Source organism: Rhipicephalus microplus, chromosome 9 (assembly GCF_043290135.1).
Source record: "Rhipicephalus microplus isolate Deutch F79 chromosome 9, USDA_Rmic, whole genome shotgun sequence".
In the NCBI taxonomy this organism is placed as follows: Eukaryota; Metazoa; Arthropoda; class Arachnida; order Ixodida; family Ixodidae; genus Rhipicephalus; species Rhipicephalus microplus.
Window position 1 is genome coordinate 35,959,593 of NC_134708.1, and position 16,516 is coordinate 35,976,108.

Consider the following 16,516-nt stretch of genomic DNA (forward strand, 5'->3'; position numbering starts at 1 on the left):
TAAAGTTTCTCTTTCACGTAGTGAGCAAGCTGCAAAGCCCTACCTTTCTGAGGACAAGCAGGCATCAAGTCTGCTTTTTTTCATTTTGTACCAGCTGTTCTTAAGCACAGCCCGCACACTGCACCTTTGCCTTTCTGCTATATTGTGTCGTGTGGTTTCTGTGCGCGCTTTTTTTTTTCTATGCAGTATTTCGGTTAACCCCAGGCGTGATTCGCGACTTCATTGCTGTGTATATGTCACTCCTTCCTTCTTCATCAGCATTGTGCGCTGTGTTTTTGCCATAGATCCTTACTTACCCACTGGCCCGGTGTGTCTTTTTTCACCAGCTTCTCGGCTTCTGCCAACTATAGCGATGTGTGCGTTGTCTGTGTTCTCTCAGTATTTGTTACAAATTATTTGTAAGGCAAGATGCATTTGTTGTCTACCTTTGTCATATTGTGCTTTTTATATTCTCAGACTCTACCTTGCCTTTGAATAAAACATTGCGGATACTCTGTCTCTTTGACTGATACATACATTGATCACTTGTTCCAAAAGAAAAACACAAGCGCGATGAATAAAACCGTAGTGAATTATCATTACCTGCATCTCGTTTTATTATAACCTAATCGAAATAAAAATCACGTCACGACCAATTCGCACGAACCACTGAACAAAACAAAACAGGGAATCGCTAAATCAGAACGACCTACAAAATTTATCCATTTGGGTGATGAAAAGTGGTTTGAAATCATGAACTTTCATCATAGGCAAACGTCGGTTACGCAAAGTAATTCAAAATTTGCGCCAGTGAAACCGAAACAGGAAGCGCACGCCACTTGCTCTCACCAACCACCAGGTGTGCTAGGGTCGAATTGGCCGCTGGGGTCTACGGGAGTGTCCACTCTTAACCTTTTTTTTTATTTCTCTATGACTCTACCATGGGAGAGCAGAAGCTCTCGCCGTCTAGAACGATGATCACTACACAGAATATACAGCATTCGGCTATAACTGGAAAATTCCTGTGATCGCTTCTTGTGGAGCCGTGATTTGAATGCCCAAGGCTACGTGCCATTTTTCACAATATTAGTGTTGACCCTAGATATTTTTATTAGTTTTCAATAAATACTCTCGTTACTCACCAATACGCGGCGTCTACGAAAAAAGTACTTTGAAATTTTCAAAGGTAACGAAACATTTTTAATTCAAAATGTCTGATTCGCTCAAATACCAGTGTTCACTAAAGATTTAATTAATTAAGTGAGCTTTTGTTCATGCGTTTCAAAGTATAACAGGTTGAGAAATTGAATAATTAGAAAATATTAACGGCAGGGTCAGTGGTTTCCGCGGATCCACGATAAGGGTTCTCGCGAAATCTCCTCAGGATCTAATGAAGTTCTTGTCTGTCTGTCTGTCTGTCTGTCTGTCTGTCTGTCTGTCTGTCTGTCTGTCTGTCTGTCTGTCTGTCTGTCTGTCTGTCTGTCTGTCTTGTTGTGTCAAGGAGGTTTTAAAAGTTTTAGCATATGCACGAAGTGAATGATGATGAGCGGGGCGAAACGAATGGACGCACAGAAGGACGCACGCACAGATGCATGGAAGCACGGAAGGACTGATGAACGCTTTGCCCAACTCATCTTCAATCACTCCGTTATTATGCTGTGACACCGTTTTTGTTGAAATGCAATACAACGCATGCAACTAGCTACTACAATGATTACGACGACACCGTACATATACGACCCACAGCGTAAGGAGCTTCACTCCCAACATAATTAGGAAAAATATGCCTCACTACTGAAGCCGGAATGGCGGCAGTATCCGCCATTCAGCAAGAAAAGAATAAAACGACAGCGTACAGGAAACGACAAGGACCACTGTCATCCTGCGCCCTGCGAAATAAATAGGATGACAGAGTTCATTCAGATGAAGTTTAGCGAAAAATAAAGGATCCAGAATGAGAGAACCTACGAGAAACAGCGTCTTGTACGAACCGCAGCGTCGCCGTATCTTCTTGAGCCCTGCAACACATCTTGCAAAGGGTCAGAAAACGCTGCTAATCGCTACTCCAGCTTCGTCTTATGTTGAATTCCAATGACACATCGTTAGCGTTGTGCCGGATTGCAAACGCAGCGCGCATATACGAGTGGGTGGGTTTGCTCCCTCCAAATCTGCGATTGGAATGCGCGCGTCTCGACGGGAGCTCTCGGTTAGCGTAAATCTAGCGAGGGAGCACGAGAGGGGCGAGAGAGCGGTAAGTGTTTTCCGGGACATTCATAGATGATTGTATGAAAGGCGGACGCACAGAATACGTCACTTGAACTTCCGGTCAAATCCGCCGATTTTGGCGGGGCGAGAATTCTTGCTCCACGTTGAAATCCGTGATCTGCGATTGCTCTCGACCTGCCATTCGAACACACAATTTGCGCTCAGAATCATCCTTTGGAATGTGATTGCTCCACTCAGAGCAGAAAGATTGGTAGTTCCCACGTACAGTGAGAATCGATGATAAGCGAAGCACGAATGAGGAAGGGTGATAAGTCACTTTAACATCAGCACAACCTTAAGAGGCGAAGGTAAAGGACTTCTATGTCATGATTATCATGTTTGGGCGTTTCAATTACATCCGCCATCTATTAATGTCACCTGGTACGAACTTTGGTATGTATGGAGCTAGCGAAACGGCCGCAAGCGTGCTATCATCGTAGCACGTAGTCTTGGTTTACATCAAATCCATATCATGATCATTATATTCGGACGTGTCATTTACATTCATCGTCCACTCTTGTCACGTAGTACCAACTTTGATATATGTGGAACTAGTGAAAGTACCGCGAGAACGCTATGAGCGTAGCTTACAGTCATGTTTTACATGAAACGCATATTATGATTATCAGGTTCGGGCATGTAATTTACTTTCATCGTCTATTCACTTCCCGTGATACCAAATTTGATACATATGGAGCTAGCGCAACGGCAACGACCGCATCATAAAGGGCCCCATATACTCTGACACAACGTTGACGCACGCGCAGGCTGGGCGCAGTGATGCCGCGCTAGCAAAGCGCGAGAACTGTATAGTGTGTCGCCAGGCGTAGCCGTCGCGACCAGCGTCCGTCAGCACGACCTGGTGGCGACCGGCGCGAAATGCGTATGCTTCATTTTGCGCCAACGACATTAGACAGCACCGCGTCTGCCTCTCTTCGTGACGGAGGGACACCGTGTGCGTTCAAACGCGCATGCGTCAAAGCAAAGCAGCCAACGCGCGCCTGCAAGTATGTGGCATGCGATCGACAATAAAGGTCAGTGGGTAGGGCCACTGATCTCTACTAGGCGGATATCAGCGCCTGGCGTGGCATCGCCAGCGTGACGCAATAAAACAAACACCGGCATGCAAGCGCGCCGGCTTACGTCGAAGTGTATTGGCGCCTTGGGTGTGGCGTGTATTTACCCTTTCAGCCATGGATTTTTTCTTTTGGTCGGATAGGCTCTTTGTTTGCGTTTTTCTCGTAGCTAGGACCTCATAAGACCACAAACGAAAAATTGAGCTACTGGTACAAGCGTTTATACAATGATTAACATGGTATCAAATTAGGTAATTAAGGCCCAGTGATTGGAAAATGAAAAAAATGACTTAATTTTTCCTGCCAATCAATGGTGTACACAAAATAGAAACCAACGTCTTACTTTTCAGCCTAATTAATACTCAGCGAAACAGCTTTGGTACGTTGTCCCGAAAATGGCGCTTAGCCGCCTCAACTTACGCGCCTCGGCTTCACGGAAGACCTCGGTCGTGCTTCTTCTTCGTCGTGGCTGCTACCTCCACAAACGTGCTGCAATATTGGTTTCAATTGCAGTGGGGATTATTGAAGAACTAAGCTCCAAGAATGAGCAGTAATGGTTACGTTTCCGAGATACTAAGGCAAATGTTGTGCGGTGGTGTCAATTGACACCGCCAGGACGGAAAGGGTTAATGTTCTTACATGACAGGCACCTCATGATTATCATGTTTGCACAAGTCACATACTTTTGTCATCCATTCACGTGACGTAATACCAATTTTTGGCATATGTGAAGGTAGCGAAACGGCTGCGAGCGCATCATGAGTGTGGGACGTAGTGATGTTGTTACACAATACGCATCTCATGATTATCATGTTTGCACCTGTCCCATACCTTCGTCATTCATTCACGTCCCGTAATACCAAATTCGGTATATGCAAAGCTAGCAAAATGGCCCCGAGCGCATTATGAGCATGCTTTGTAGTCATGTTGTTACATGACACGCACCTCATAATTTTCATGTAAGGGTCTGTCGCTTGTGTTTGCCACGATATCATGTCATACCATACCAGGTTTGCAACATAACATGTGAATGAAACCACCGAAAGAGCAGCAAGATCATGCCATGTAAATCATGACGTTTATAACGTACATATCATTTTCATGTTATGACTAGTCAGTTATGTTGGCCATACAGTCATGTTATATAATACCAAGTTTGTTATCTATACCATTATCCAAACGCAGGAGAGCTAAAAGTCGTAGGAGGCTAGATAGATACATACGCTCAAAGTCGCCGAAGTTCGCCAAGAAATGCTTCGCACTTAAAAACTTGATCCGGATCTGCCATTGGAATTCAACTTAGGCAAATAAGCCAAGTGGTATACAACTACATTCGGCAAGGGACCTGCAGTGACGCTTTAAAATTCCCCCACCTTCTCGAAGGGAATCGTGATTTTTTGCGTCGAGAGAGGATATCGTTGCCGTCAGGCATTCGCCTTCACCGACTTCTGCCATCGCCTTGAGAGGCACCCAGCCAGCGAACAGGAGATAGGAGCGCCAGCGTTCTAGGCTCGGCGTTGGCGTTTCACAGTGGCGTCTCGAGCACACATTTCCGAATGTTCTTGAGAGGCGCCCAGTCAACAAATGGTCGCGACTGGGCTGTCTTCAGACGAACACGTGTCCCAACCTAATCACTTCCTAAAGTACACCCTTCCGATTATCAATAAGAGTGCTCCTGGTGCGGAGGGGTACCCACACTTACACACATTACTTAAAGCTGTCTCTCGTGTCTTGTTGTGGCAAACTCGACATTCATACAAGCACACATGTTATCACACTTGTTGTGGAAGGCGCGATTCTCGTATTAGGCCCTGGGAAACCAATCGGCAACCACAGACCCGGCGAGGCGAGCCGCTATAGGCAGTGAAGCTCAGGACAAAGGGTCCCGCCTCCTTTAGTTACTGACAATACAAATGAACGTTTACTCTCACTATCTGGGGCGCGAGAAGATGTGAGAATGGGGCGCAGGAGGAGAGAAAGCAAACAGCGAGATAAGGAGTGGCGAAGCACTGCATCTGTCCTCTCCTACACTCTCTCGCACCACGTGCTCCTGCTGGTAGGGCAAGGATAAGCATGTGCGCCCTTAGCTGTTGCTATGAGAGAGGGAGTGAGAGCGCAGAGATGACACCTGCCGGCGTGCTCACATCGCCGTGGACAACCCCGGATGCCTGACATAGCCCGACTAAGAAATGCATTCGCATTAAAACTCAAAAGTAAGCTGAGCTGAGCTTGCACTTCTGACCCAAGGATAAAGGCACGGCGAAGCTGACCGGCTCTGAGCTGCTCTTCACCAATCGAATCGATGTCAAGTGATGCCAATTTAGAGTAAAATATCCTGCAGTGTATCAGCGAAGTAACCATTTCGTGATTGCCATGAAAGCTTAAAATTTCATCAATTTTAAAGACTTCTGAACTATTGTCTGATCGGAAGTACGTATCATTTTAAGATGATTGATGTGAAGTTCATGTTCTTTTCAAGGAATGCATTTGAACTAATTTTTCTTTCCTAGGAAACAACGACCACACAATAACGTTGCTCATTTCGTACGTTTCAATCAAAAATTTTTGTTGTACCACAAATCTTCCAGGAAATTCGTTTCTGTGATATCTGTTCGCCCATTTTTAATCAAACTGCGCCTGCATCTGTTCATTCTTTCTATGTGTGTAAATGCTGGTTTGTTGCCTAATATTTACTTTTATTCAAGGCATCCCGAGATCCAGTCCTCCTTGAGATGTGATGCCCACGCGTGCATCCCAGTCATCGTTTCCAGCTGAATTAAACTTAGTTCACTTAAGTGGTGCTTCGCGAACAACCAAGTATAGGTTTATATTTTAACCACCTGGCCCACATACGAAACCGAATCTGCCGACGCGTTCGATCGTTGGCCCTGGTATTCGTTCGAATGTGTGTTGACCTAGTCTGCAAAAACTTTGTACACGATCAATTATCGGTGCTTTCTTATTTATGTTCACCCGCTTAATACGTTCCGAATGCCTCTGTCTTCCCTTGGCATTGCCGCGTTTCCAGATTGCGTGCCATTGCAAATTAGTGCCGCTCAGTGGAACGCTGTTAATTGGGGATTCCTCGAGCACCTTTGACGTCCCACCTTTCCCACTACGTGTAGGAAGGTTAAGGGAAGCGTGGACGTCAAAAGGGCGAGAGGGAAGATGGAGGATAAGTTGACTTCCGCCCTCTGAACGTTGCAGCAATCACGCACCCTTCGGCCACGAAAGTGCCCCGCTTTCACTTGAGTGGTAAGGCCCCATTAGCTGTGGAGAATTTTAGTGGCCGGTCAACAGGCAGTGTTGGCGGTAACGCGTTAAAAGTAACGCCGTTAGCGGTAACGTGTTACATTTTTGGGTAACTTAGTAATGTACTCGTTACAATTTTAGAACTAGATAACCTGGGGTGTCTCGTTACTCGTTACATTTTTGAGCATGTGTCACTTTCCCAGACCTGAGCCCAATGAAATATTTTGTCGCAGCGTCGGGCAGCTTTCCGCCTGCAGGTTTTGACAAAGAAAGCGCGGGTGGAGTCATTTTCATTTTGTAAAAATTGTGGATAGAAATTTTTGAAACGCACCAACTCTATATGAGGGGCGTATTGGGCCATCGCTACACAGAACTTGAAAAAAAATCTGCGAAATATATCATGACAAACTGTGGGAACATGCATTTCGTGAAATTGAATTGTATCAGCTTGATTGCTGGTCCCTGCACCTTTCGAGCCCCAAAAGACAGGCTGTCCGGAGGGAAAGCGCATGGACTGGTTAATTCCATACCATGAGCTGATTGTCACGCTTCGTACGTGGGGAAAGCAAATAACTTCTTCGAGAGCTTGCGATGACACAAAACCGACGTCTAAAAGTTGAAGTGAGAAGGGAGTTATCTTGCTGAGGACAGCGTGGTGAACAAGCACCACATCAAACTCCCTAATTTCGTGAGCCCCATTTACAATCGGCGTTTTGTGCAATCCTGACCCATCTAGGCCACAGTCTGTATTTTCACCGCTCTACAGTTGCAATACTGTTGGAGCCTGCCTAAACAGAAATTTGCCCATTATGGACAACAGGCGTTACCCCATGTCAGGAATAAAACCTTCAAAAAGAATTCAAGTTAGGCACGGAACGTCAATTTTTTTTGCTTGTGAAAAAAAACAAAAAACAACATTTTTTGTTCTCGCTACTTTGCTAGACTATGTTTCTCTCTACCTTTTGTTTAAACTAAACGCACCAATACTGCTGGCACACGAACACTACGGCTAACAACCGTTACAGGGAGCTACGTGGTGGACATAATCACTGTTATGGCAAATTCAATTGAGAGAACAGGAGTAGAGGGGTAGGGCAGTGAGGAGTGGGAGGCAGAGCATTGAGTTCAGAGCCACTTGATCTGCCACTCGAATACGGCACACTCCCGGAGAGCACATGAGAAGGTGACGATTGGGGGACCACGTGATCAAAAGATTCTAAGCCCCGGCGTATTCTCTGTGGGGCAGGAGCAATATACACGTGAAATTAGACTACCACTTGTTCTTCATTATCCTAATACATAGTGTTTTCCTGCAACGACGCATTTGGCAGACGTCCAGCCGTCATCGTCGCCGTCTGTACAAAACAGCAGAACAGTCGTTTAAAGCTACACCTGGTTGCTACCGTTGCCGCCGCTCTCGCAGGCTGAAAAAACAGTCGGAGGCTGTGACGTTCAAAGACCACGTGACTTGTCGTAATGAGCCTACTGAGTTTTTCAAACGAGGGCACTGCGAAATGTTCCTGGCTGCTCTCGACGCAGCATAGGCACTCTCACTCTACCAACGGATGACAGTTGCTCCTGTACCTGTCCGGCCACTGAAACACGCCGGCTCCGAAGAGGGCACTTTCAGCGTGCTTTTGAGCGCTACTTCTCTCCCAGTGAAATTCGCCATTAGTCTCCTAACCACGGTTATCACTAAAGAGAGGCCTAGACAAAAGTTTTTTTTGGGGGGGGCTTGGGGAGGAGGGAAGGCATAGGCCCCCTTTTCCTTCACACCACGAAAAAAACAAAACAAAAAAAAACTCCCGTATGCGAACCATTTGCGACTTTGTGACAGTGGTGCGAATGGGTAATTTCACGAGAAAACAACACATATCTGAAAAATAAAGTTTTAGATTGGATTGGGTATTTCATGCTCATGAATACAGCATCCACTAGCCGAGCTTTCTTTTTGGCTGCATATACTAAACATATTAAACACGGAGGTAATTATTTTATCAGCAGTTGTTCTCGAAAGTTTATAATGATGTAACACATAATAATTACCCTTACAAAGAAGACATTTTGTGTATAAAATTTATGCACAATGAATGGTTAAGGAGCCTGTTTGAAACCGGTAGAGCGAAGAAAACTATTTTTGAAAAATGTCCTAATAAGGATTATTTTATCATACTTGCTACAAAATAGTTGCTACAAATTGTATAAGACATATCAACTTTGTTTTTAAAACAAGTTTTACTTCCTTTTCTCCACAACGTCAGCTACTTTTTATTATTATTATTATTATTATTATTATTATTATTATTATTATTATTATTATTATTATTATTATTATTATTCAATCTCTGAACCAGTGAGGCTGTTGCTGAACAGGCTCACATAAACGCTTGCAAATATTTGCCGTAATTATACAGGCAAAAGTGAAGTACAAATGTTTCAACGCAAAGATTTTTTTCCGTGAATAAGGCATAAACACTTTATTCAGCGAAGCCTAAGAAAAGTCTTTTTCTGTGGGTAGACCATACGCGCATGCGCGCCGGCGTCAACGTGGTACGCGCCACAAGTTTTGGTGGCCAAAACTAGACGACAGAAAAGGCCCAAAGGAATTTAGTGTCACAAACGCGCAAATTCCCTACTGGCACACGGTTGCGATTTCGGCAATGTCCACTGGAGGAACTGTTAGGACTCCGAAAAAGGCGATTTTTGCAAAATTTTTCATAGTTCAGAGGTACTTTTCTTGTGCCTAGCGTGTACGAATAAGTCTGATTGATTGATTGACAGACTGATTGATTGATTGATTGATTGATTGATCTGTGGTGTTCAACGTCCCAAAACCACCATATGATTATGAGAGACGCCGTTGTGGAGGGCTCCGGAAATTTCAACCACCTGGGGTTCTTTATGGATGATTGAATCTTATAGTGTATATTGTAACATTGACAAAGATGGCTTCAACAGAGTCACAAGCCATTACATATATTGAGCAGCTTTAAGCCCCCATACCCTGCTAAAGTTCGGTCCATTTGCAGAAATAATAGTTCTTAAATGAGCATAGTGAATATAATCCTCTATTTGGGTTAGAAGTTTTATGTTTAACAAAAATTTGAGATATGAAAATTCTTATTGCGATTTCCTCTAACAAATACAGATTGTTTGAAGTTCATAATTGCGTATGAACCGGAGTGGTAACGTTCGTTTCCCCCCCCCCCTTTTTTTTTGGGTAACGTAGAGCACCAACGCATTCCTTTTTTGTTGGTGTAATGAGCAGCGTATTCAGTACATAACCATGTTGGGTACTACGATGTGTTTTGTGAAAGACCTGTCCATTCAAGATGAGTCGGTATCACTGCACATGGGTGCGCAAACAGCTCAGTCATTCCTGCCTTGCATCGAAGCTCATCTCCAAGATGAAGGCTTCAGATGCGACCCACTTCCCCTTTTTCGCTCAGCGCAGGTAGTGAGTACGTTAAAATATTCATACAATGACAGGCATTAGTTCACAATATTTACTAATTTTTAATGTATAAAGTAGATGCTAGAGCTATCCTAGAGTGACAGGGTGAAGCGAGTCCATAAGCTTATCTTGCCAACTGACTCTGCCCCGAGAGTGTTCTCCCTAAATAACAAAAAAAAATGACTTGTACATTTGGACAGCCCACTTATGAGAAGAGATTGGGCGATGCGTGTCTGAGCTGCATCGCACGATGGACACGCACTTGCGCTAGCATTATTGTCGACCCGGTGCTTTTGTTGTGCCGCGGAACAACAGGGGAGATAGCATGGGACAGTATAGATTAGTTTGAGTGTACTACAACCTTTTTTTTAGAAAGTAGGTCACCATGCGTATATCGAACCGGCAGAACCCTCGAAAAGACATCTTGCTAAAACTCTGGCACATCAAGTTTACCGGCGTGCTTTATTGGTGTAGCGGTCTTTGCAAACTCAGAACGCATACCGCGTTAGACTATAGTGGTCACGACGTGTGAGTGCGAACCTTAATAAAGATTGCGGGGTTCGCCCGGCCACATTTAAATGAAGGCAGAATGCTAAAGGCCCACACACTTGGATATAGGTGCACGCTAAGAGCATCAGATTGTGAAATTTTCAGGAACCTGCCACAGTATGCCGTAAAACAACACAATTTTTTAATCAGGCATGTGTATACTCTAGGGTTAGGCTACGTTGTATTTTGCATATTGCTGAATATTGGGCTTTCTTGGCTGGGACTGTACAGACTAAATGCTTCTAGAAAGTGTGCCTCACCGCGGTGGTCTAGTGGCTAAGGTACTCCGACTCTGACCCGCAGGTCGTGGGATCGAATCCCGGCTGCGGCGGCTGCATTTTCTATGAAGGCGTAAATGTTGTAGGCTCGTGTGCTCAGATTTGGGTGCACGTTAAAGAACACCAGGTGGTCGAAATTTCCGGAGCCCTTCAATTGATTGATATGTGGGGTTTAACGTCCCAAAACCACTTCATGATTATGAGAGACGCCGTAGTGGAGGGCTCCGGAAATTTCGACCACCTGGGGTTCTTTAACGTGCACCCAAATCTGAGCACACGGGCCTACAACATTTCCGCCTCCATCGGAAATGCAGCCGCCGCAGCCGGGATATTCCGGAGCCCTTCACTCTGCGTCTCTCATAGTTATATGGTGGTTTCGAGACGTTGAACCACACATATCAATCAATAAATTCTGGAAAGTGTATACCTAAATGTGTATTTTGAAGTTTTTCCAGGTTCCCTAAACATGCACAATAAAAATAAGGTTAAACAGAAGTTCGCGTAGGAAACCAAACTCCAGTACTTGACAAAAGAACAGAGTTTCGTGGTAAGGCCGTTTGGCAATGTCGTTGGTGGTTTCAAACCGGTGGGAATGACATCCTTTTGTTTGCCATCGGTGGAAATTCTTTAGAAAAAGGCCACTAGGCCGCAAGCTGATTAATATGCATTGAGCGAAACTACAAGGCCCAGAACTTTAAACCGAAGCTAACTTTGATGATCGTGCCTCTGCTTTAATGGCTTTTTTTATCGCTCTGCTTATGAAGCACCACGTATATGAAGGGCGCCCCTGTTCGCACGTTTTGATCACCCTGATGTACATATTTACGTCCGTTCAGCATTAGGCTCACTCTTTCTACTGTATGCATGCGTACATGTGAGTGAGTGAATGAGTAAGTGGGCGGGCACCATTTGCCCTGTTATTACGCACATCGCAACCGAGATAACACAGATCTCCAGGCCATAATTATGTGTCTGGCTAACCATTACCACTACGCCGCCTTGCAGCCACAAAGCTACCTCTTATTTGCTATTTCAGTGCGGCATTCCTAGACAAATAGATTGGCAGAAATCTTGACAAAATGAAAAAATAAAAACATAAAGTGAAAGTAACAACGTCAAAATAAAGGCTGTTCACTAAGATTTGAAGTTCGTTAAAAGTTTCCCATTGGGCCCTAAGCCCGCGGGAAAACTTTCCTGCTTTTATTTCCCGCTTTTATTTCTTAGCTTGATGCGTAGTATTCATTCTAGATAAGACCTAGTCAGGCAGCACTTGGCTGCTCCCGCTAGCCTCGTTCTGATTGATGGGAACCTGGTCGGCAAGGGAAGCGACTCGTCCGGAGAAGAAGCCGTTTCCAGTTAATTTAGCGCAGAAAGGCAAGCGTGTGAAGGCCCAGGGGCTTAACTATTTCGTTTCGTGCTTATTTTGCTATAACCTAGCGTATAAAAAAATTTTATTCGCAAGAACCACAGGTACTATCGCGCAGATGTTCTTTTTCGTTGTTGTTGTTGTTGTTGTAAAAAACAAGAATGACTCCTCACGGAGTTCCTTGATATCTACGAAATTTAAAGAGGGTGAGTACTTAGGCAGAAAAAGGAAGAGATTGAAAGAGTAATTGAGCGGAGGAGATTTTTTTGTTGTCCTTTTTTTGTGTTTTTTGCGACAATACTTCTAATTGCGTTTCCTACAATTTTTTTCTCTTTGTACTTGCAGCTAGCAATTACAAAAAAAGTTTTAAAGTTGTTTTTTTTTACTTTTAAATGTGCGCCGCTTGCCTCTACTTTTTGTAATTGCTTTCCTCTCTTGCGTCTTATTTATGGACAGCTGTTTGGGAATAGGCGTAAACAAGTCAGAAAAAAATCGTGGCAACCGCTGTGTAACAGACTATACCCCAATACATATACGACGAATATATGCAAGATATGCCACATTGAGGTTGCCACATTAAATCACATGCTCTGGGACTGCGCCAGAAATCCGCAAGGTGCTAAATTCGGAACCCTTTCGCCATGGTTGGCCGCTGCCCTATGCAGCCCCAGCCTCGGTGACCAACACTGGGCCGTCCAGCAGGCCCACGAGGCGGTGGTCAGGCAAGGTCTTGACGTCCCCACGCGGGAGACCTAAGGCCCGGTCGGCGAAAACTCTGCCGGATTTCCAATAAAGTTCTTACCAACCAACCAAAGCTGGACGAGGCACCCATCCTTCGGTTTTCCAAGTTTCATGCTTCGTTCTTGCCTTCGCTCGTGTCTGCGGAGGCTCCCGCATTGGTTTGTTCCATTATTAGCTTTTTCTTAGATGCGTATAGTCGAGTTCAATCCGGTGCGTGGCCTGACCACACTTACTGCGCATGCACGTTCTCTCCCCCTCTCTGTTCTACGCCCTCCTCTCTCTCCTCGCAACACCGACGCAGCGAGTTTGATTGAAAAAACCGACTGCTTGCGCTGAACGACCTTGGCCACCCCGTATGTATAGGCATTAGATATTGACTTCCAAGGTAAGGCCAGGGAAAGATTTTTCATGCGCGTTGTTAAACAATAAAAATTTAGAGTGGACGCGTTAAGTCGTCTGTTATAAATGTGTTGAGTGGGCTGGGCAGCGGCAGTGCCGACAGTATGCCTAACCGCTTCGTTTTTATTCTGCAGGTTTTCAGATTCCTGACGACCCTGAATCAACACTCCTGTGTAACAACCTGCTTTGAGCATGTGCCGACCACCGCTGCGTTATCGTTCTTTGGGAACTTCACGCCCAGCATCAACCGTTACCATATGGACTGCTCTGTCACGCGCGCGTGTGCCTTCCGTGGCGTGCCCTGCAGCTGTTTGACCGGAGCGCTACATGTGCAAGACCACCTCGACCAGCCAATCATCGACTGTCATCATTCTGTTACGTCATCAGAGAAAAGTATAAAACCCCTGGACCTGGTCTCCGTCGTCAGTGGGCTGGGCAGCGGCAGTGCCGGCAGTATGCCTAACCGCTTCGTTTTTTATTCTGCAGGTTTTCAGATTCCTGACGACCCTGAATCAACACTCCTGTGTAACAACCTGCTTTGAGCATGTGCCGACCACCGCTGCGTTATCGTTCTTTGGGAACTTCACGCCCAGCATCAACCGTTACCATATGGACTGCTCTGTCACGCGCGCGTGTGCCTTCCGTGGCGTGCCCTGCAGCTGTTTGACCGGAGCGCTACATGTGCAAGACCACCTCGACCAGCCAATCATCGACTGTCATCATTCTGTTACGTCATCAGAGAAAAGTATAAAACCCCTGGACCTGGTCTCCGTCGTCAGTGGGCTGGGCAGCGGCAGTGCCGGCAGTATGCCTAACCGCTTCGTTTTTTATTCTGCAGGTTTTCAGATTCCTGACGACCCTGAATCAACACTCCTGTGTAACAACCTGCTTTGAGCATGTGCCGACCACCGCTGCGTTATCGTTCTTTGGGAACTTCACGCCCAGCATCAACCGTTACCATATGGACTGCTCTGTCACGCGCGCGTGTGCCTTCCGTGGCGTGCCCTGCAGCTGTTTGACCGGAGCGCTACATGTGCAAGACCACCTCGACCAGCCAATCATCGACTGTCATCATTCTGTTACGTCATCAGAGAAAAGTATAAAACCCCTGGACCTGGTCTCCGTCGTCAGTGGGCTGGGCAGCGGCAGTGCCGGCAGTATGCCTAACCGCTTCGTTTTTATTCTGCAGGTATGTTATCTTGATCTTACCAAGTGTTTTCGCTCACACGATCAGTGTTTGCTGCTGCTGCCCTGCCCACACAATTTTGTCAGTGTTTGTTCTCATGCCGTATATAGTTTACGTCGCCTTCTCTTGAGCGGCGATGTTGAACTAAATCCCGGCCCCCCTAAACCTTCTGCCGCTAAAGGAAGCAGTAATGATGGAAGTACTCAGGGGCCCACGACACGTTCTAAGAATGAGGCAGGCACTGTTTTGATGGATGGTAACTCGTCTGTGGAGCAACTCCTTTCTAGAATCCTCGACGGTCAAAATCAAATGGCCAAAGATATTCTTGACATCAAAAATTTTCACCATACCGTCAACGCTAGATTGGATTCTCTGGATTCGCGTGTTTCGGCCCTTGAGTCTTCCCATGCCGTCTCAGCACAGCCTGTTTCATCGGTACCAATTAACAGTCAATTAACGGCTTTATCACAGACGGTTAATGAACTGAGACCAAAAAATGAAAAATGATTTTCAAGATCATCATTTTTTCAATCGCATGAGACGCAACAACTCAATCTTGCATGGTTTGAAAGAAGAGGACGAAAAAAATAGTGACAGTCTCCGGGCTAGGGTCTCACAAGTATTCAGTGATACCTTGCTCATAGACTGTCCTCCCATTGAACGTTGTCATAGGCTAGGGCGGTCCCGAGTCAGCCATGTTCGGCCCGTCATTGTGAGGCTTCTAGACTTCAGCGATAAAATAAAAGTGATGAAGAACGTCTCAAAGTTCAAAGGATCCGACTGCTACGTTATGGAAGATTATTCCCAAAGTGTGCGCTCTGTCCGGAGAAAGCTCTGGGGTGATTCTGCTTCATTTCGTGACAGCGGGTCTAAAGTACGTTTGCGCTTCAATAAACTTTTTATTGATGACATTCACTATACCTTAGATGCAACTTCTAACACGCTTGTTAAAGTACCCTCCCGTAGATCTTTACGTCACCCTGCTCCCACCGCTGAATCTTCATCTCCTCCCTGACTACCCCAATATCCATGTAATGACCTAATAATTTTGAATGTCAATGCAAGAAGTCTACTGAATAAATTTCCTAGCTTTGTATCTCTATTATCCACGTTTTCCCCGCACATAGTAGGTGTAACTGAATCTTGGCTACATGAAGGCGTTTACGACTCTGAGATAACTCCACCCGGGTACGCCCTAGTTCGTTGTGATCGACGGAGCGGCAAAGGCGGGGGAGTTGCTTTACTCTTTCGGTCGGACTCGACGTTCTCTGTTTTGCCTGTGCCTCTAGATGTTGAATCGGTATGGTGCAAGCTTTACTTAAACAAGCATCATCTCATGGTTGGTGTCTGCTACCGCCCACTTGGCACCTCCGTCGATCATATACGCAATCTCAATAGTTATATTTATAACCACAATATTGGTTCATATAATATCTGTATGAGTGATTTCAATGCACCCGGAATTCATTGGCCTTCTCTGACACCTTTCGGTCGAGGACTTGGCCTCGGCCGAGAGCTAATCAATTTTTCGTTGTCGCATGACTTGGTGCAGTTGGTTAGTGATGCAACTCGACTAGACGCACTTCTCGACCTAATGTTTGTAAGCTCTAACATTGCGGAAGCTGGATTTATATGTGAAACTACCGAAGGTTTATTGGATCATAAGGCGGTCATCGTGACCCTGTCTTATCCTGTGTTTAAAGCCTTGTATTCGTTCACAACATTCCCGGATTTTAATCGTGCTAACGATACTTTGATCTTGGATGGCCTTGCTGATGCTTTTTCTCTGTTCGAATCCATGAGCAGCAACTGTGACGTAGATACGCTTGTGTCGTACTTTGAAAACATTGTAAAATCGTGCATTCATCGCTTTCTTGATTGATATGTTGGGTTCAACGTCCCAAAACCACCATTTGATTATGAGAGACGCCGTAGTGGAGGGCTCTGGAAATTTCGACCACCTGGGGTTCT